At 49.1% G+C, this 22,164-nt stretch overlaps 1 long non-coding RNA gene across 2 annotated transcripts in view; it reads right to left on the minus strand.

The window, feature by feature from the left end:
• LOC147021726 (uncharacterized) overlaps positions 1-10,498 on the minus strand; it is a 99,769-nt gene extending 89,271 nt beyond the window's left edge. Inside the window, exon 1 of one of the 2 annotated variants that reach the window (XR_015060900.1) lies at positions 10,443-10,498. This is a non-coding gene — a long non-coding RNA (uncharacterized LOC147021726). Of the gene's footprint in view, positions 1-9,172; positions 9,439-10,442 lie in introns of those variants that run through there. The other variant, XR_015060901.1, reaches the window with a different exon arrangement.
• Positions 10,499-22,164: the final 11,666 nt, after the last annotated feature.

Here is a 22,164-nt window from a genome sequence, read left to right on the forward strand (position 1 = left end):
TGTCTAAACTCCGGTGTTTGCAGCTAAATCTTGTGTCCTAAACCCATCACTATCTCTACCCACTTTACCCAGTCGCACCCAACTGTCCCTGGACTCTGTATCCTTTTCTCCTGACAAGGTGGAGAGCTTGCTTTCAAACCTCGAGTCAGATTCTGCAACCGGTCCAGACGGCATCAGCCCACGTGTCCTCAAAGCCTGCTCTTCTGCTCTTGCTCCCCCTCTCTCTGTTCTATTCACCCTCTCATTTTCCCAAGGTCATCTGCCATCTGCTTGGAAATCTGCTAACATCACTGCCCTGCATAAAAAAGGTGCAAAAACAGATCCCTGTAACTACAGACCAATCAGCCTTCTCCCAATCATCAGCAAGGTTATGGAATCCATCATTGCTTCAGACATGAAATCCTTCCTCTTCTCCAATGGCTTGATTTCCAATCATCAATTTGGTTTTCAGACCAGGTCACTCTACCCTGGATATGCTGCTACTGCTCTCCCATCAATGGATGGAGGTCCTCAATGCCAGACAGGAAATCCGAGCCGTATCCCTGGACATATCACGTGCTTTTGACACAGTCTGGCACCCTGCCCTACTCACCAAACTCTCTTCCCATGGTATTCAAGGCCATCTCCACTCATGGCTCGCAGACTTCCTCTCCTGTCGCAGTCAACGTGTGGCCCTAAATGGAGTTCTTTCATCCCCTCTTCCTGTGCAGGCTGGAGTTCCTCAAGGTAGCGTTCTGGGCCCTGTTCTTTTTCTGGTTTTCATCAATGATCTCTCGGACTCTCTGGAAAATCCTCTATTTCTCTTTGCCGATGACTCCACCCTCTGCCGTACCATCTGTCATCCCTCAGACCGGCAAGCAGCAGCTTCTTCGCTCACTGCAGATCTGGATAAAATCACAAACTGGTCCAACACGTGGAACATGTCTTTCAATCCACACAAATCTCACACTCTCACTATGTCTCTTCGAAAGGACCGTTTACAAAACCCCCCCATCCACTTTCTCAACAATTCTCTGGAAGAAGTCTTTTCTTTCAAGCTTCTAGGTCTCACTATCTGCCATGACCTTTCCTGGGAAAGTCACATTTCCAACCTTGCCTCAAAAGCCAGTCGCCGACTGAGAATCCTCCGTCGTGCAAAGTCCTTCCTCGGCCCTCTTGAGCTCCTGACTACTTACAAAGCTTTTGTCCGTAGCCTGATGGAGTACTGCTCTCCCCTCTGGGCTGGTGCTCCTGCCTCCCACCTTTCTCGACTTCACGCTGTCGAAACCAGGGCTTTTAAGATCATTGGCATCTCCCGCAATGAAGCTGAGTCTTTGGGCCTCTCACTCAATCACCGCAGGTTGGTCGGTGGTCTTTCTGTCTTCTACCGACTCCTCTCCAGCCTTGCCCCCCCTGCTCTCTCTGCGATTTGTCCCAACCACATTTCCACAGGGCGCTCAAGGTCCGCCAACAACCCCCTTCTGGTAAAACTACCAAAATCACGAATCACTGCTCATCTTCACTCTTTCATTCCTCTTTTTTTCCCGCCTTTGGAATAAACTTCCCCTCACTCTATTCTTTCCCATTCTTCCCTCCAGGCTTTCAAAACAGCTGTTCACCACCACCTCTTATCTTCCCCCATCCAAATCCTCGATCTTTTCTACCCCCCGATAATCCACCCAAGCCCACTTCCTTCAATTCTCCTGCTTTCCTTCCTGAAAGTCCCTGTAATGTCCATCTTCTCCTCGCCATGTTCCCCGTCCCATCCCCATCCCTCTCCCTTCCACAGTTCACCTGTGTCTGTTCCCCAATGTTTTGTCCCTTCCACTCCCACCCCTCTTGTCTCATGCCTCCTTGCTGTGAGTTGTGTGTTAGCTCTCATTCGAGCCTCGACCAAGGTATACAAAAAAAAAAAAAAAAAAAAAAAAAAAAAAAAAAAATATGTTTGACTTTAGGCGCCAACCATGAAGGTCAAGGCCAATCGCCACCAAAAATTAATCAGCTGAGCGCCAGACCATGAACTATATTCCCATGAAGTTTGAAGACGATCAAATCAAAATTACTCAAAAAATAAGGGTTTCGTCAACTCCCCTGATTTGCGACAAAGTGACCTTGACCTTTGACCTTGACCTTCAAAATTTTATGTACTGAAAGGGACCTCTATAGGCCTCTGATATGTGAAGTTACAAAAATTTCCAATGATAACTGTGCTCTGCAGAATTTTTTCTACGTGATTACAGACAAACAAAAAAAAAAAACATACAAGCTGACTAACATATCTTGCAAAAACTTCGTTTTGGCAGGATAACAATAACAATTGTGACGTCAATCGTGATGTCATAGCACCGTGTCCTGTCATTGGTTGGTAAATAAATGGCCGTAACTTGGGAACCGCTTGTCCGATTAATATCGAACCTTGAAAAGGCATATCCTCACGTCCCCAGCAATATTCCTGGCTTGTTTCAATTAGATCGGACATGGGGATGTCGAGAAACGGCGGTCGCAGACACACATACAGACCGCCAAGCCGGTAGGCGACGAGGGATCCGCTAGGATCGAAGTGCTGGATGCGATGCTTTTCATTCTGACCGATCCACAGACGAAAATTCATTGCCAAGACGTATTGGTTCACATACAATTGTTCCTCTGCCTGGCAAGAATTTTCCGATTGTGTATTTTGCCAACTGGCACTCCTCGTAAAAAATAACGGTAAATAGACACCCTATTTTTGAAGGACTACCATTTGAAAAATAAAACCTCAATCAAAAATCGGCTCGAGTAAATTAGGGACGAATTAAGTAAAAAATAAAATGTGTCATTATTTTTGTTGGCATTACCTCAGATGACGGCAAACAGAGTGGACATCAGAAGAACACGAAACAAAACGTAACGTGCAGAGGGAGAGAGGGAGAGAGGGAGAGAGGGAGAGAGGGAGAGAGGGAGAGAGGGAGAGAGGGAGAGAGGGAGAGAGGGAGAGAGGGAGAGAGGGAGAGAGGGAGAGAGGGAGAGAGGGAGAGAGGGAGAGAGGGAGAGAGGGAGAGAGGGAGAGAGGGAGAGAGGGAGAGAGGGAGAGAGGGAGAGAGGGAGAGAGGGAGAGAGGGAGAGAGGGAGAGAGGGAGAGAGGGAGAGAGGGAGAGAGGGAGAGAGGGAGAGAGGGAGAGAGGGAGAGAGGGAGAGAGGGAGAGAGGGAGAGAGGGAGAGAGGGAGAGAGGGAGAGAGGGAGAGAGGGGAGAGAGGGAGAGAGGGAGAGAGGGAGAGAGGGAGAGAGGGAGAGAGGGAGAGAGAGGGAGAGAGAGAGGGAGAGAGGGAGAGAGGGAGAGAGGGAGAGTTCACATACAATTGTTCCTCTGCCTGGCAAGATTTTTCCTATTGCGTATTTTGCCAACTGGCACTCCTCATAAAAAATGACAGTAAATAGACACCCTATTTTTGAAGGACTACCATTTGAAAAATAATCGGTTTGCTGGTTTGTGTTCTGGAGCCTCGCATTGCAGACACACACACACACACACACACACACACACACACACACACACACACACACACACACACACGAAAAACCCGATAAACTTCTCTCAATGCTCTTGTTTGACCACACCTCCTGAGCCACACAATATTTTTCATAAGCCACGCCCACTTTCCTACGCCACTCCCACTTTAAATAATAAATAATGTGAGGTGGTGTGTGGGTCATGGAATCGTTTTCGGAAAATAAATAAATAATTGGAGGTGGTGTGTGGATCGTGGAATCGTTTTCGGAAAATAAATGAATAATTGGAGGTGGAGTGTGGGTCGTGGAATCGTTTTCGGAAAATAAATGAATAATTGGAGGTGGAGTGTGGATTGTGGAATTGTTTTCGGTAAATAAATAAATAATTGAAGGTGGTGTGTGGATCGTGGAATTGTTTTCGGTAAATAGATAATTGAACGTGGTGTGTGGGTCGGTGAATCGTTTTCGGTAAATAAACACATTATTGGAAATCCACAAGGACAGAAATGCCGGTGATTCCATTTATTTTGGATCCTTTTCACTTTGGTCAAAAACGATTGGATCCAGGAGAGATCGAAGGTGGAATGAAGGTGGAATGAAGGTGTAGTTCCTTACAAACACTGTATACACACCTTAAATGACGGTAAATAGACACCCGATTTTTGAAGGACTACCATTTGAAAAATAAAACCTCAATCAAAAATTGGCTCGAGTAAAATTTTCTAAATATCTCGAAGTGTTTAATTCTGAAGTCTCGTTTCTCTACATTCAAAACTGAAGGACAAGTGTTGAAAATACTGTACACGGTTTTTCGGCCGCTGCACAGCAACGGGTGGTTGCTAGGCAACGAAATTCAAACGCGCACATTCCCAGTATATATTCCACCTGTTGGCAAAGTTTCATCAAAATCGGTTCGCTGGTTCGTGCTGTGGAGCCTCGCGTTGCAGACACATATATATATATATATATATATACATACACACACACACACACACACACACACACACACACACACACACACACACACACACACACACACACACACACACACACACACACACACACACACACACACACACACACACACACACACACACACACACACAGCCGGAAAACCCGACAATAAGGGATATCTTGTTTCCGTAATCATTCATTCACAGATAACGCCAATGACCACTGATTCTAATTCAGCAGACGTGAAACACATTTATTCCAAAAGCGGCCATGACGCACACACAACACCAGCTGCGCATGCGCAATGCAAGAAGGCTTGGGCGGCCGTGCCGCTCGTGACAATGACAGTTGAAGATCAATATCGTTACATCCTTCCCCTTTTGTTGTTCAACTGTCTCTAGCGGGATCACCGTGCGTACAGTCTCTTGGAACAGTTGGATGTGCTTCACTGATGAGTTGGATACTGACAACATGCAAAATATAGGCACACATCGTGAACAATTAAATAGCAAAACACATGTGTCTACATGAGAATTGTTGTTTATGATAGGAATTCTGCAGGGGAGGATAGGTTCCCAGCACATCACTCCCTGACTGGGTCTTCAGCATCCGTCATCCATGGTGTCTGTGTAGTCCTTGAAACGGGCTGGAGTCTTAATGACTCGTCCAGATCTAGTTGTCTTAACTGGTACGGACTGCAGAGCTTTTTCCGTTGTACCACTGGTGGTTTTATCAGAATTGTTTGGGGCCCTGTGATCAGCGTGCCCTTGTCTGTCCTTTGGAACAGTTTCTGGGTGTGACTGACCATCGTCCTCATAGTCTGGGACCTGGATAGGGTCAGCATCTTCATTAGCTGTGGTTGCGCCGAGAGTTGGTTTTTCATTTGTGCGGCGCAAGTGGACACGGTTGCGTCTGTACGAGCGTTTGCCGTTATCCACCAAATATGATCGCTCGTCCAGCCGCTTGGAGATGACTGCTTTCTGCCACTTCTCTTCCCCTTTGGTGAATGGCTGCATCCTGACATCACCTTCCTCCAGTGGCTGAAGGTCATGAGCCGACCTGTTGTAGAACGCGGCCTGCCTCTTCTGTCGCCGATGCAGACGCAACTTTTCCGCTGCTCTGTCAACAGTACGTGGCTGCAACAGAGTTCCTGCCATCGGGAGGAGGGTGCGCGTCCTTCTATTCATCATGCGCTGGGCAGGGATGCTGTCAATCCCTTTGGTTGGCGTGTTGCGGTGGTCAAGTATAGCCAAATATGGGTCGCTGCCAGCTTTCTTGGCACGTCTCAGGAGAAGCTTGGCTGTCTTGACAGCTGACTCAACCTTGCCGTTGGCCTGGCTGTTCCCAGGACTGGTGGGCCGATGCTCAAAGTCCCATTCTTTGGCGAAAGCAGCAAACTCAGTTGACTCAAACTGAGGCCCATTGTCACTGACAACCACCTCTGGAGTTCCATAGCGAGCGAAGTGGGCCTTGAGTTTTCTGATGACAGTGTCTGCCTTTGTGTCCGGTTGTAACCTGTCCACCTCCCAGAAATTGCTGAAATAATCGACTGTGATGAAATAGTCTCTTCCATCTTGAGCGAACAGATCGCTGGCGATCTTTCCCCATGGTCGGCTGGCTAACTCATGTGACATAAGTGTCTCTTTCTGCTGTGCTGTTTCATGCTCTCTGCAGATATCACAGGCTCCAATCTGCTCTTTGATCTCGCACGACATGCCTGGCCAGTATAAACATTCTCGAGCACGGCGCAAGCATCCATCTGCACCAATGCGAGACATTAATTCGGGCTCGCATCTCAGCCCGGAGACTAGCTGGAATGATGATTCGATCTCCTTTGAAAAGGAGAGCATCTTGTACCGTGATTTCATCCCGCATGCTGAAGTAGGGCATCGCCACTGCGGGGACATCTGCACGGTCCTCTGGCCAGCCCTGTAGGACAACCCGTTTTAAAGTCTGCAAGGCTTCATCCTCATCTGTCTCCGCTTGGATCGCTGCCAAACGCTCAGGTCGTATGGGGAGGAACTTTGCCATGTTGACTTGCTCAAATTCGCACTTGTCTCGGTCACTGCAGGGCAGGTATGCTCTAGACAGCATATCCGCAATGTGCATTTCTCTGCCTGGCCTATATCGGACTTCAATCTCGTACCGCTGCAATGTCATCAACATGCCCTGTAGACGACGTGGCGCACTGGCCAGTGGCTTTTTGACGATAGTCTCTAATGGCTTATGATCACCGTGGACAACTGTGAGACGGGCCCGTGTATACTGATCAAAACGTTCCATCGCGAAGACAATGGCCAAGAGCTCCTTTTCGATTTGCGTGTATCTCGTCTCGGTGTCCGTCAGGGCTCTGCTGGCAAAAGTGAGTGGGCATCCTCCTTGGAGCAGCGTTGCACCTAGCCCTTTCTCACTGGCATCGCACTGCACGACAAGCTCTTTCTGTGGCTCATAATAGGCCAAAACAGGCATCGTCGTCACAAGTCGCTTGATCTCAGCAAATGCACTAGCTTGTGGCCTGTCCCAGTGCCACTCTATGTCTTGCCGAGTCAGCAAACGAATCGGCTCGAGGACGTCGGATAGCCTGGGCATGAACTTTGCCAGGTAGTTGACAAATCCAACCAGGCGCTGGACTTCATGGTCTTCTTTTGGTTCTTGTAGTTTGGTGACGGCCTCGATCTTGTCAGGGTCTGCCTTCAGGCCATCAGCGCTGATGACATGGCCCATCAGTGGCACCTCACTTTTGCGCCACTCGCATTTCTTCTGGTTAAGGCTAATGCCTTTGTCCTGGGAACGCTGCAGAAAGGCACGCAAATTGCTGTCATGGTCGACTTTTGCTTCTTCAATGGAGGTGCCTTTTCCAATGATTGTAATGTCATCTCTTGTTACTATCGTGCCTCCCAGACCCAGTAGCGCTTGCTGTAGGCGTTTCTCAAAGATTTCCGATGAGTTCTTTATTCCAAAAGGGAGATGATTTGAATTGTATCGCCCATGTGGCGTCTGGAATGCCGTCAGCAGGCTTGATGCCTCATCAAGCTCGACGTGCCAGTAGCCTGATGCCAAGTCAGCCTTTGAAAATACTTTGGCACCTTGTAAATCTGGCAAGATGTCCTCTACGATTGAGAGAGGGTGATGTTCACGTTTGAGAGCTTGGTTCAACGGTCTCGGGTCAATGCATAGTCTCAAATCGCCCGACTTCTTTGTGCAGATGACAAGTTGGCTGACCCAATCGGTCGGCTGGTCCACAGGAGTAAGCACTCCAAGATCTTGCAGACGGTCCAGCTCTGCTTTCAATCTGTCCTTCAGTGCGATGGGTACCCGAAGCGGTGGCGAGATGACTGGCGGAACTGTTGGGTCAGTTTCAAGATGGGCCTTCCCTGGTAGTTTGCCCAGACCATCGCCAAAGACATCTTTGTACTCCTCGAGAAGTTCGGCCGTAGGGTCAATCTTATCCCTCACGCTTGCAACTCTCTTGAATTCACTATTGTTAACATTGATCAGTCCCATGTGTTGCACTGCTTTTGCACCCAGGAGTAGGGCCAAGTTCTCTTTCACTACAATGAATTCCACAGAGTATTTCTTTCTGTTCTGTGGATTGCGCAGTTTCAGCCTTGTAGTGTCCAGTGGCTTCACCTCACTTTTATTCAACATAAGGAGTGTCTTCTTGCATGGGTCACGCTGGCATCCATTTGCGTACTTGGCTGGTAGCAAGTTTGCAGATGCACCACAATCTATCTGAAACTTCACTGGTGTTTCATCAATCAGCATTTCAGCATATATCTCATCTGTGTCATCAGTCACAGTGCTAACAATTTCTCGCATTGTTATGCAGTCAATTCACTCACAGTCACCAGATGAGCTGCCTCCATCCTGTATCATGTGGATGTTCACCCTCCGACACTTTTTTGCAAAGTGATTTTCCCCATTGCATTTTTTGCACGTTTTTCCCTATGCTGGGCACTTCTTACTTCTGATGTGCTTGTAGCCACAAAATTCACAGTCCTGCTGTCTTTGTTCTGAGGGTTTGGTAAATCTTGTGGACGAACGCTTTGGTGTGTCGCCTTTTCCTTTGTCTCGCTGCTGGACCCGGCGCACGGTTTGTGCCTCGGCACCTGTGGCTCCGAACTCTTTGAGACGGCTGCGAGATGCCTCCATACTCTTGCAAATGGATATGCACTTTTTCAGTGAGAGGTCTCGCTCCAAAAGTCGCTTTCTGGTGCTCTGATCAATTATGCCTATCACGATTCTATCTCGAACGAGACTGTCATGTAGCTCGCCAAAGTTGCACGTCTTTGCCAAGGTTCTCAGGGCAGTCACATAATCATAAATGTTCTCATCAGGTCTCTGGTCTCTTCCGTTAAAATGGTATCTTTCAAAAGTTTTTGACCTCACCTATAAAGTGATTGTCAAATTTCCTGATGAGCGTGTCAAGATCTTTTGGATCCTCGGCGGCATGGTCATGCCGTTGTAGATCTTGAGCGCGGACGGGCCGATGGAATGCAAAAACATCGCCGTCCTGTATTTCGGTGGTTCACTGGATAACTTTGCAACAATCGCGTAGTTTTCCCACTGTTGCTTCCAGCTTTTCCAGTCCTCCAGTGGAGCACTGACGGTGTCTAAAAATGGCAGTGAGGACACTCCCATTGTCGATGCCCGGGCCACGGACATGTCGCAACAAACAGCTCAAAATACACGTCAGTGGGTGCATGTCAGCGCCGATCAAGTAGTCAGTTGGCGTGCTCTGGTGCTTACCTCGCTGCCACCATGTTTCCGTAATCATTCATTCACAGATAACGCCGATGACCACCGATTCTGATTCAGCAGACGTGAAACACGTTTATTCCAAAAGCGGCCATGATGCACACACAACACCAGCTGCGCATGCGCAATGCAAGAAGGCTTGGGCGGCCGTGCCGCTCGTGACAATGACAGTTGAAGATCAATATCCTTACATATCTCATATATAGCGAATCCAATAATTGGAGGTGGTGTGTGGGGAATCGTTTTCAGTAAATAAAGAAATAATTGGAGGTGGTGTGTGGATCGTGGAATTGTTTTCGGTAAATAAATAAATAAATAATTGAAGGTGGTGTGTGGGTCGTGGAATTGTTTTCGGTAAATAAATAAATAATTGAGGTGGTGTGGGTCATGGAATTGTTTTCGGTAAATAAATACATAATTGAAGGTGGTGTGTGGGTCGGGGAATTGTTTTCGGTAAATAAATAAATAATTGAAGGTGGTGTGTGGGTCGGGGAATCGTTTTCGGTAAATAAATACATAATTGAAGGTGGTGTGTGGGTCGGGGAATCGTTTTCGGTAAATAAATAAATAATTGAATGTGCTGTGTGGGTCGTGGAATCGTTTACGGTAAATAAATAAACATATTATGAGAAATCCACAAAGGCAGAAATGCCGGTGATTCCATTTATTTTGGATCCTTTTCACTTTGGTCAATAACGTTTGGATCGAGGAGAGATCGAAGGTGGAACGACGGTGTAGTTCCTTACAAACACTGTTTACACACCTTAAATGACAGTAAATAGACACCCGATTTTTGAAGGACGACCATTTGAAAAATAAAACCTCAATCAAAAATCGGCTCAAGTAAAATTTTCTAAATATCTCGAAGTGTTTAATTCCGAAGTCTCGTTTCTCTACATTCAAAACTGAAGGACAAGTATTGAAAATACTGTACGCAGTTTTTCGGCCGCTGCACCGCAACGGGTGGTTGCTAGGCAACGAAATTCAAATGCGCACATTCCCAGACCATATGGCACCTGGTGGCAAAGTTTCATCGAAATCGGTTCTCTGGTTCGTGCTGTGGAGCCTCACGTTGCAGACACATATATACACACACACACACACACACACACACACACACACACACACACACACACACACACACACACACACACACACACACACACACACACACACACACCCGACAATAAGGGATATCTCGTATATAGCGAATCCAAAAATAACCATAAACAGAACAACAGATGTTTAGGGAAATACGAACCATCCGTGGGTAGCGCGAGAAGACTTCCTGGTCGGTTGTTTTTGATGAACCTGGCGGTGTAGCGGACGATAACATAATGGGGGTGTAGAAAAAAATTTTTAAAGATGTTTTTCAAATTCCACATAACTTGATTTCTACCATATTATTAGAAATCTAGAAAGACAGAAATGCCGGTGATTCCATTTATTTTGGATCCTTTTCACTTTGGTCAATAACGTTTGGATCGAGGAGAGATCGAAGGTGGAACGACGGTGTAGTTCCTTACAAACACTGTATACACACCTTCAATACCGGTAAATAGACATCCTATTTTTAAAGGACAACCATTTGAAAAATAAAACCAAAATCAAAAATCGGCTCGAGTAAATTTTCTAAATTTCTCGAAGTGTTTCATTCCGAAGTTTCGTTTCTCCACATTGAAAACTGTAGGACAAGTATTGAAAATGGTGAACGTGCGGTTTTTCGGACGCTGTACAGCAACAGGTAGTTGATTAGCAACGAAACTCAAACTGACACATTCCCAGGTCATATGACACCTGGTCGCCAAGTTTCATTGAAATCGGATTGCTGCTTTGTGCTGTGGAGCCTCGCGTTGCAGAAACACACACACACACACACACACACACACACACACACACACACACACACACACACACACACACACACACACACACACACACACACACACACACACACACACACACACACACACGGAAAACCCGACAATAAGGGATATCTTGCGAATCGAACAGACACACAGAGATTGCTGGAATTATAGAAACGATTGCGGGCCCGTACATGTGTCCCCGTACGTGCGGGCCCGTATGTGCGTGGCCATTCGTGCAAAAAAAATAAATTGTGACGTCAATCGTGACGTCATAGCACCGTGTCCTGTCATTGGTTGGTAAAAAATGCCGTAACTTGGGAACCACTTGTCCGATTAATATCAAACCTTGAAAAGGCACATCCTCAGGTCCCCAGCAATATTCCTGGCAACTTTCAATCAGATCGGACTCGGGGTTGTCGAGAAACGGCGGTCGCAGACACACATACAGACAGACAGACACACAGAGATTGCTGGAATTATAGAAAGACGAGTACATGCCCGTACGTGCAGGCCCTTATGTGCATGGCCATACGCATGGGCCCGTACGTGCGTGCACGTACGTGCTTGCCCGTATGGTGTGGCCGTACGTGCAAAGAAAAGAAAATATTGGTTTTGACGTCAATAGTGATGTTATAGCACCGTGTCCTGTCATTGGTTGATAATTAAATGGCCGTAACTTGGGATCCACTTGTCCGATTAATATCAAACCTTGAAAAGACACATCCTCGCGTCCCCTGCGATATTCCTGGGAAGCTTCAATTAGATCAGACCAGGGGTTGTCGAGAAACGGCGGTCGCAGACACACACATACTGACAGACACACAGAAATTGCTGGAATTATATATACTAGTGCGGGCCTGTAGGTGCGTAAACGACGACTGGATTGGGGCATTTTTTTCAATTAGATCGGACCAACCGTATCATAAATGGCCATAACTTGGGAAACACCTGGGAAACATACTCAGGTCCCCAGCGTCAATTGTGACATCATATCAAACGAAGAAGAAGAAGAATTGTGACGCCCCCTCTCTCTCGCTCCCCCCTAGTCTTGCCCCTCCTCTCTCCCCCCTCCTCTCTCGCCTCCACTCTCATCCCCCTCTCTCGCCCCCTTCTCTCTCCCCCTCTCTTGAATTGTGATGTCCCCTCTCTGTCACCCCCCTCTCTCACTCCCCTCTCTCCCCCCTCTCTCGCCCTCCTCTCTCGCTCCTCTCTCTCTCTCGCCCCCACTCTCAAACCTTAATATCAAACCTTGAAAAGGCACATCCGCGGGTCCCCAGCAATATTCCTGGCAAGTTTCAATCAGATCGGACCTTCAATCGTGCAAAAAATAAATAAACATTAATTGTGACGTCATTCGTGACGTCATAGCACCGTGTCTTGTCATTGGTTGACATAAATGGCCGTAACTTGGGAACCGCTTATCCGATTCATATCAAACCTTGAAAAGGCACATCAGCGGGTCCCCAGCAATATTCCTGGCAAGTTTCAATCAGATCGGACTGTCAATCGTGCAAAAAATAAAAAATAATAAATAAATAAATATTAATTGTGACGTCATCGCACCGTGTCTTGTCATTGCTTGACAGATAAATGGCCGTAACTTGGGAACCGCTCGTCCGATTGATATCAAACCTAGAAAAGGCACATCCGCGGGTCCCCGACAATATTCCTGGCAAGTTTCAAACAGATCGGAACGGCGGTCGTCGAGAAACGGCAGTCGCAGACAGACATACAGACACACACACACACACACACACACACACACACACACACACACACACACACACACACACACACACACTGCTCGAAAATATATATATATATATATATATATATATATATATATATATATATATATATATATATATATATATATATATATATATATATATATATATATATATATATATATATATATATATATATATATATATATATATATATATATATATATATATATATATATATATATATATAGTGTTACGGTTGTGGAAATTCAGAGAACACCATTCAGGTTCCCCGAAGATCAGTTATGTCAATAAGTGTGTGTCCAGATTAGATTTCCCCACCGATGTCTAACAGGAATTATTTGTGAACCAGGCTGTGCATCTTTGAGTTAGCCGTTATTCTTTTGCTATTTTTATTTTAAAACAAACACCATCTCCTCACCACCTTCGCCACAACCGCCAACATCTCCTCACCACCTTCGCCACAACTGCCAGCATCTCCTCACCATCATCTCCACAAACACCGCCATCTTTTCCCCAACAAACAATATCAACAAACAAACAACGTCTCCTCACCATCATCTCCACGGTGCCGCCATCTTTTTGCCGGCAACGGCGTCCACAAACGAACGGCATCTCCACCGACAAACACGAGGACTCCCTCGTTGGAGCGAAAGCTGGTGATTTCTACCACGTCTGCGTCTGATGGCAATATAGGATCAGAATGACAAAAGGGGCGGAGCCAGCTGGGGGTGAAGGGTCGGAGGTGAAAGACCAAACACCACCCCCGAACCCGATAAAAGGCCGGGCTGAAACGCCGAGAAACCAGTTGAGTACGGAGTTCGGAGTTGAGTCAGTAGTGGTTAAGTGAAGCTCGGTTGTTGAGTGGAGCTCGGTCGTTGGAGTCCGGTGGAGTTTGGAGCCTGGAGACCACTCAAGCCTGCAGTGTAGTGCAGAGTTGTTGGTCGGTGGAGGCGGCCGCGAAGTCACCAGCCGGAGAGAGGTCGCCAGCCGAAGAGAAGTCGCCAGCCAGTGACATAACGGTCCGAAGTGATCGGGCCCCGGGACGGTCCGAGCGACGCTGAGGAGTGAGCGGGCTCTTAAAAGAGCATCAACTCCAAAAGAGCAAGGCCTGTTCGCTCCTCGGAAGCGTCGTCGGCCAAGCCCGATCGACCAGGCTACACGGCTAGGCCTGGACCAACCAGGCCGCCGTTACACCAGCTGCCGTGTTGACGACGAAACATACGGAGGGTCCGCGACCAAAAGACCCATCGAGTCATCTCCAGGGCAACAAGGTATCCTGCACGGCCTCGTGGAGCTCCTTCAGTCTTCCAAGCTCCGAGGAACATTAAAGGCCTACGGGCCCAGTTCTCCCTTTTCTTTTCTGGGGTTTTTTTGCATGGAAGTCTGTGGCGCCTTGTCCCTTAAAGTAGAGAATTATTAGAAGTGCATGAAAATGATAATAGGCAACGGCTGTAGGTCTTATTGCTCGTGTCTTGTCCCTTACCCCCATTCATTGCCTGGCTTGCATATGTGCATGTACAAATAAATGTCCACATTGTTTGAATATTCACCTGCTCGTTGCGTCCCTTCCTCCAGTGAAATTCCATAATTGCGTTCGGACTAAACAGCTGGTTATTAATAGCCGATAAGATAATCGGGTCCAAAGGGGCTTGGCGATAATAAACCGCTTGGCAATCACAAATGGAACGGGCTGCTTAAAAGTGGCTTGTTTCCGGACAGGTCCCGTTGAGGTAAACCTCTCGGTAGTCTGACCGCGCGAATAATTAGGTAAATCGACAATTCAGCGATCGACCCTGTAGCGCGGGCAGAGCATTGACAAGGTTGTGGTGTAGTTAAAAACACACCCGTAGCTGGATTTCGGCGTTGATCTGAAAGCTGCGACTGGATTGCCACGGTCGGTGGGCGCGCGGCCACAATTAGCTAAAAGCGGTCGCCCGCATGCCGGAGTGGCGGAAATTCACAACAATATATATATATATATATATATATATATATATATATATATATACATATATATATATATATATATATATATACATATATATATATACATATATATATATATACATATATACACATATACATATATACACATATATATACACATACACAGACACATATATATATATATATACAGACACATATATATATATATATATATATATATATATATATATATATATATATATATATATATATATATATATACAGACACATATATATATATATATACAGACACATATATATATATGTATATGTATATATATATATGTATGTATATATATATATATATATATATATATAGACACATATATATATATATATATATATATATATATATATATATATATATATATATATATATATATATATATATATATATATATATATATATATATAGATATATATATTGTTGCTGATTCGCGCCGGCCTGCGTGCGGGCGGCCACATAACTCGAATCGCGGCACGTCACCCACCGGACGGACAATCCCGTCGTGATCCTCTCGGACTAACGCCGGGAACTAGTCACGGGTGGGCCTTTCGGCCTCACCACGATCGTGCCAATCGGCCCCCCGCGTGGGATAGGGTTGTTCGCCAAATTCGACCTCCCTAAGTACCCACACGGAGGGTAGACCGGGCGATCGCACCTCGCCGCAGGTCGACTTCGGACACAGGCCACTTTAAGCGACCCGTTCCGTACTATCAGGATAACCGAGCGGTGTTATCGTCAACCTCGACGGTTCCAATTAATTATCAGGCGTATTTAGCCCCTACCAACCCTTTACGTGAAGTAAGATGGAGATTCAATTAGAGAAAAGACGAAGCGAAACGGGAAAAACAGTTCAACATAAAGCACATTTATTCCGCGGCAAACGGAAAGCACACATATACAATTACCACAATTATGCACCAAAAGCAAATGTAAAAGTAACACGACAATTCTGCACAAAAAGCAAATGCAACAAAAGAGACACAATGCAGATCTACTACCGACTACGCGAGCACACGGCAACACTTACACAGTTTTACTTCACAGACGGCGCCGACAACACATATACTCCAAAGCAAAAGGAAAAGGGGCCACCCTCAAATATAAGGGGGCAGACGGGCCTGGGGCCGAGACCGCGTCGAGCCTACCCGTCTGGTGATGAGCCGCAAAATGGCGGCGGCGCCCCGACTCCACGGGCCTCGCTGGCACTGCTTGGAATGGGGTGGGAACGGGGCCCCCTTCTCACACTATCTCAGCGCGGGGGGAAACGGGGGGGGGTTGTTGATGCTCGGGGGAAAGAGGATATCTGGCTGGCTTGGGTCCCGCGACGAGCGATGCCACTGCGACCTCGACCGCGTTCCCGGCCTCCCCTCTCCGCAGCTCCCCGACTCTGACACGAGCGCAGACCTCCACAAAGCTTCTTGGCTTCTCCAGCCTCTCCGGACCCCGACAGACACTCTCTCGACTGATTTCGCCGCCGCCACAACTCTCCAACTCTTTCCTCTTCTCAACTCTCCCAAATTCGCCCCGCGCTTGGCGCTTTATAGTCCGACAGGAGAAATCATATGCAGATTCTTGGATCAGGAACGGCTTGGGGGCGGAGCGACGCTCCCCCATTGGACGGAGGAAAAGTGGGCGTGAATCATTCTTGATCCGCGAATCTGCATATAGCGATTATACTCCGACGCGCCTGGAGGCGGGGCCAAATCGCCCCACGCTCGCTGATAGGACGGAACAGAAGTGGGCGTGAATCATTCTTGATCCGATTTCTCGGAAAGGCTGGTGTTTTTGCACCCGCTGCTCGGTGCGCGCCCTGTACGAGTCCAGTATCGGTGCCCACAAGCGGCGCGGGAATGGCGGTGATGCGATGGTTGCGAGGGCGAGTTGTGACGGTAAAGGTCGTGGCTGTTGGCGTTGCTGTTGTTGTGAAGCGGCGTTGCGGTTGGTGGTTGGTGTGTGAAAGCGATTGTGGAGAAGGTGGATGTTGTGAAGGCGGTTCTGGAGAAGGTGGCTGTGGTTGTCGAGATGCGGTTGGTGGTGGGTGTGGTGGTAGTTATGGCGGTTGGTCCAAAATAAAGATAGTAAAAGAAAAACGGCTATCTAAAAGGGTCGCAGCCCGAATGAATGACATTTATTCCCTCTAAACAACGGGTTTGGGCTAACTACACATATACTTACAGAGATATCTCACCTACGGGACCTGAATGGTGGTTTGCGAATTTCGTCAACCACAACACTACCCCCTCCCCTTTTTACAGACTCGTCCCGAGTCATCAAATTTTCGTGTGCCATCATGTGTAGTTTTCCCCTCGTACATTTTACCTACGGATCCCTGAGTGCGACATTCATGGTATTCGTGTCCCCAAAATAAATAACGTGAGCGCTGAGTAACTACCTAAACAAACCCACTCACACGGACGACTTAAATAAAATTGCCGGTGCTAAGACAGACATGCCGGGGGCGCACTCATATGTACAGTACATCTTAACCTTAACGCAATGAACACAACGAATGGATGGATGAATGGATGGACGCAAACACGGTGCATGTGCCGCCACTGCAGGCCCGTGTTGTAGCTGCCAACAGGGCAGTTCTCGCAGCTTGCAAACTGTTGCTTTCTGATCCTGGCGCACATGGCAATGAACAGGGGGGGGGGGGGCAAAGCAAACTTGAACGGAGCTGGTGAACAGGGGCAGTGGGCATGGCATGGCAAAGGTGATCAGGCAAACACAGCCTGCAGAACAAGGCCGCTGCAGGAAAACACAGCCGGCAGATAAACTGGCCAGCACAGGCCTTGCAGAAAACAGCTGCAGACGATCCGGCCGGTACAGGCCTTGCAGCACAGCAGCTGCAGCCGATCCAGCCGGCACAGGCCTTGCAGCAAAACAACAGCTGCCGATGAAGCTGGCCAGCCTTCGCCGTTCAGTGGAGGTTGGTGGAGGGAGTGCGGTGGTGCTGGCCACTCGGAAGGTGGGCTCGGACCTACTCTACGGTCTCCCTCCCAACCTATCGCCTTTGCCTGTCACTGTCTATACCCACTCCCTTAATTTGTCAAACCCCAATTTAGCCCCAACTTATTTTTTTATTTTTACTTCCCCACTATAAATCGTCCCCTAACCCCCTGTACTGTCCTTGTTCGGCTAACCTATCCTGTCACCTTGCCTACTCTCAACCCCTACGTTCCCTTCCCGGAGGGGAACAAGGGAGAGCTAACGTCCTGCATCGAGGCCCAACGAAGCCTCAGGATGGCCTCCCCAGAGTTCAGCGATCTATAACACAAAGTGGGTCCAGCGGCCCACAACGAGAGCGAGGGGATGGATGGTGCGGAGGGGTACACTTCCTATTCTACCCTATCCATTTAACTGTTAAACTACCCTGGGGCTTTCAACAAGCGCCTCTCGCTTAAACTATTGGTTCTATCAACCCAGATTCCCGTCGCCTGTGTTAGTGTCCTTACAATTTCGGGCCTCGCCCCCCCCAATTTTCTCTCCGTGCCCTCACACGGTCTCATGGCTGGGACACGTGGCTCCCTTTGGCAGGCACGACCCTCTGCCGATTCTCCGACGATGGCACCCCTGGGCACTACACTGCCTCCGAGCCTACCAGCTCCCTAACACCGGGGAGTGCCCCCCATGGCACCTCCCCTGAAACGCACACGTGGCAGGCTGGCTTCCCAGGCCCCTTTCCGAGGGTCACCCGTGCCCACAACACTGCCCACGCGGCTAATGGCGCCCCGGGCCCCCGCACCAAGCAGACGCACCCGTGCCCACTATGCTATCCCGGCCCCCCATGGGCCCTTGGCCTACTACGGCCGACTAGCCTGGTGCCCGGGGTACCCACTCAGCGATACTCACCTTTCGCAGCCACGCTCCCAGCCCGTCAACAGGGCTCCTGCACCCCTCCAAACGGGTTTCGAGCCGACTTCCCCACCAACAACAAAACGACCTCCATTTTGCAAATTTGACTCACCCCCTAACTCACTCTACACTGACCCCGGGGTCCCTTGGGCGGGAGTCACTCCTCCCCCCAATCACTCATCGCACCATGCATTCCCCATTCGCTCCACACACACAGACCCGCTGGCCTCACTCACTCACCAAGCACATGCTTCCACTTCACTCACCAACAACTCTTCAACACACTCACCGCTGAACTCTGCCATCCTTCTAACTACATCCCCTAACTAACTCGTGCTCCCACGTCGTCCCTTATACTATAGCACGTTCCATTTAACACTACGTAGCTAAGCTACGTCCCCGCTACACATCCACAAGTCTGTCACTGTCTCCAAATAATCCCATTAATCAATTTCCCAACCTAAATCTCGCTACAATCCCTCTAACTCATCCATTCCATGGGCTCCATGAGGACTTACCCCTGCCCCATGAAGTCGGTCTAGCTAAGCTAACCCTTCCCCCTAACTAGTTTCCATCCTGTGCCCTGGTAAGGGGGTCTTCCACCCCTTGCCCGGGAATCCTGTGCACCCGAAAGTGAGGCTTGCTTTTTTTTTCTTTTTTTTTCACATGCGCAGCACCAGCGCGGCAACTCACAGCTCGCGCACTTTGCACCTGCCCGTGACGTCATGCAGCTGCACGTGTACCTCGTCCCTCCTTGGACGGTACCATCCGGCAGGGATACCCCTCCTGCCGGATTCCAACCCCGCGTGCAACCATGACGTCACCGTGCGCATAAAGAAAACACAAGCCCCACGTCTCGAGGGGTTCCCCACGCGAACGCATGTGCTTTGCCCGTTGGAGCTTAACACACACGCCCGCGTGGAGAACCCGTCCGGTCCAAATCCGTAATCCTGCCTAAACTTTGTCCGTCCGCGGGATCGGCAAATCCACCGCTGGCGTTTCCGGACCGGGACTTCACTCTCGCAAGCGAGCACGTGGGGGCCTCGTGCGTTGCACAGCACGGACCTCACGCTCGCTGCTGGGTGAACCCGGCACGGTCCCCGAAACAGCTATAGCCGCTACCCGGCTTTTGTCCCTCACACGTCGCTGTCGTCGTCTCCATTCCACCCACGCACACCTGCGTGTTACGACGCTCACACTCCACTCCATTACATTCGCCCCGGGAGACGCGGCTGCATGTTCACACATGCCCACCGACATCTCCCTCACACACAGCGACCTTGCACACGCTGTCTCTCTCACACTCGGCCGCTCACTCACGCATGCCACCTCCCTCGCACAAACCATACTACTCACACACGCGGGGGCACTCGCTCGCGGTGCCTCATCCACACACGGCGTGCTGGGAAGCACGATCTTCTGCACACTTACCACCACACCACTCACACACGGGGTCGCTTCCGCACACGGGGTCTTTGTCACCCACCCGGTCGCTCTCACACACGCCCTTGCACCCGCGCTATGCGTGCGTTGCAGCACGCATTTCGCCACACTCGTGAACACACACCTCGACACCACACACACCGGGACAACCACACTGGGGATTCGTGTCCCCACAAGGGTCTCCGGGGCCTCTATACCCCCCAAGCTCTCCGTGCACCTGTCCACAGCACTCCTCCCCTCGACCTCGCAAAGCACGACCGAACCCACCTGGTCGTGACTCGCCTCAAGGGGGCGTACTCCCTCCCCTCGTTCCTGGAGGAGGCCATCCCGCTGCTCGCACTGGGTCTCCACCCAGTCCACCAGCTCACCCCCATTGTCCTCCACTACCTCCGTGTGTGTGTGTGTGCGTCTCTATCCCCGTCTTCATCGTGTAGTCTTCCCTCTATCGTTCCCATCTCCCGTGTCTCTGCCAACTCAGTCACCTCTTCACCCTTTACCTCCCTTGTCTCAACTATTATTTCCGTCTTCCCTTGTTATCTCCCTCGTGCACGTCTCCGTCACCCCAATGAGTTTTTCCCTCTCGGTCACCGTCACTCTTCTCGCCCAACACGTCCCCTGAATTATTTTTTCCTTACCCGCCTCCACCGCGGGCCCGACAGCCATTTCACCCCCTCCCAGCTCGTTCGCTCCCACACGTGGCGTCGCCATTTTGAGCTCCCTGGTCACTGCCTTCATGCCCGCCTGAAGGCTTCGGCCCATGTTCTGCGTCTCACCCCTCAGCTCTTTCATTTCTTCCTTCATTTTGAGTGCGTTTGTTTCCATATTTTCGTTCATGCCTTTTATTTCGTTTGTGTTTGTATCCATCTTCGTTTTCATTTCGTGCATTTGCTTGTTCATGCCTTTTATTTCGTTTTTCATTTCATTTGTGTTTGTATCCATTTTCGTTCTCATTTCCGCATTCATTTGTTGCGCATCCGCATTCATATTTGCCAGCATGGTGAATAGCTGGGTCACGTCGGGTGCGTTTGGGTGAGCCGTTTCGGCAGGGATCGGGGAAAGGTTTTGGTGGAGAGGGGGAGGGGAGGTGTCATACACCGCGGCCGCCGCCGCACCTATTTCGGGCTCTGGGTTCAGTTGGGGGAGTTCGTGTTCCTGCACAACCAGCATTTCCTGCACGGGGTTTTCATCCTGGACCATGGATTCTACACATTCTAAATCCATTTCTAATACCCCCGGCTCCCGCTCGCCTTGAGATGCCATCTTATTTCTCGTAAAGGGTTAATTCCCGTGAATTTAGTTGGAGACAGGAGAGCCCGTTTTCCCGCTCTCCGATACCAGTGCCGCGAGGAGGGGGATGGGTTTGTATCCCACTCCTGACACCAGTGTTGCGGATTCGCGCCCGCCGGCGTGCGGGCGGCCACGTAACTCGAATCGCGGCACGTCGCCCACCGGACGGACAATCCCGTCGTGACCCTCTCGGACTAACGCCGGGAACTAGTCACGGGTGGGCCTTTCGGCCTCACCACGAGCGTGCCAATCGGCCCCCCGCGTGGGATAGGGTTGTTCGCCAAATTCGACCTACCTAAGTACCCACACGGAGGGTAGACCGGGCGATCGCACCTCGCCGCAGGTCGACTTCGGACACGGGCCACTTTAAGCGACCCGTTCCGTACTATCGGGATAACCGAGCGGTGTTATCGTCAACCTCGACGGTTCCGAATAATTATCAGGCGTATTTAGCCCCTACCAACCCTTTACGTGAAGTAAGATGGAGATTCAATTTGAGAAAAGACGAAGCGAAACGGGAAAAACAGTTCAACATAAAGCACGTTTATTCCGCGGCAAATGGAAAGCACACATATACAATTACCACAATTATGCACCAAAAGCAAATGTAAAAGTAACACGACAATTCTGCACAAAAAGCAAATGCAACAAAAGAGACACAATGCAGATCTACTACCGACTACGCGAGCACACGGCAACACTTACACAGTTTTACTTCACAGACGGCGCCGACAACACATATACTCCAAAGCAAAAGGAAAAGGGGCCACCCTCAAATATAAGGGG

Source organism: Eptatretus burgeri, chromosome 8 (genome assembly GCF_056783735.1).
Source record: "Eptatretus burgeri isolate ZD-2024b chromosome 8, Ebu_testis_v1, whole genome shotgun sequence".
Lineage (NCBI taxonomy): Eukaryota > Metazoa > Chordata > Myxini > Myxiniformes > Myxinidae > Eptatretus > Eptatretus burgeri.